This window comes from Sturnira hondurensis, unplaced genomic scaffold (genome assembly GCF_014824575.4).
Source record: "Sturnira hondurensis isolate 20B ecotype Veracruz unplaced genomic scaffold, ASM1482457v3 Scaffold0019428, whole genome shotgun sequence".
Classification (NCBI taxonomy): Eukaryota; Metazoa; Chordata; class Mammalia; order Chiroptera; family Phyllostomidae; genus Sturnira; species Sturnira hondurensis.
Window position 1 is genome coordinate 5,007,042 of NW_028092059.1, and position 811 is coordinate 5,007,852.

Here is an 811-nt window from a genome sequence, read left to right on the forward strand (position 1 = left end):
GTGGTTCGCAGGCCCATGCTCAATCCACTGAGCTACACCAGCCAGGGCAAAATCTTTCATTTTTAATTTTTTATTCAATTTTTTGTTTATATTTAGAAACAAAACTGACTATCTTATTCCAAGGTATTATTTTGCATGTGGACATTGTTAATTGCTTTCTAGAGTTACACTTTTAATGTGTAAGCATAAATAAAAGAATGAAAAACAGTGCTCACTTTGGCAGCCCATATACTACAATTGGACTGATGCAGAGAAGGTTAACACGGCCCCTGTGCAAGGATGACACGCAAATTCATGCAGCATCCCATATTTTAAAAAAAGAATAAAAATATTTACATAAATACGGAATTAGCACTACCCATGTATAATATGCATCCTTATTTTTCCCTCAAAAATTTGGGCAAAAAAACTGCACATTGTACACAGCAAAATTCAGTAATTCTTTCCTGAAAAAAAGCCCCTCTCTTTGGTCTCTCCTCATGAAGTAGTTTGAGCATACTCAGAACACGATGACCACGATCCTAGATTAAGTGCCTCGGGAAGAAAACTATGTGTAGTTTTAGTATTTTATGATCTAGCCTCAGAAATCACATGCACCATGTTTACCATACTCTATTTGTGGAAGCAGTTATGGCCTTTGTCCATATTGAAGGGAAGGGAACATAGAACCTACGTTTCAGAGAAGTGTTAGTGGCATTGTAAGAAGAGAATGTGGGAAACGATTGATTGATTAGTATATTTGAAAAAAGTAATCTTGCACATTCCTCATTTAAGAATGTTCACAAATAGAACAATCTATTGTCCCACTGTA

The 811-nt window shown here is 35.8% G+C and overlaps 1 non-coding gene across 1 annotated transcript; it reads left to right on the forward strand.

The window, feature by feature from the left end:
* The first annotated feature begins 207 nt into the window (after window positions 1-207).
* LOC118974463 (U6 spliceosomal RNA) lies at window positions 208-314 on the forward strand. Its single transcript, XR_005063909.1, has one exon. It is a non-coding gene; the product is annotated as a U6 spliceosomal RNA (small nuclear RNA).
* Window positions 315-811: the final 497 nt, after the last annotated feature.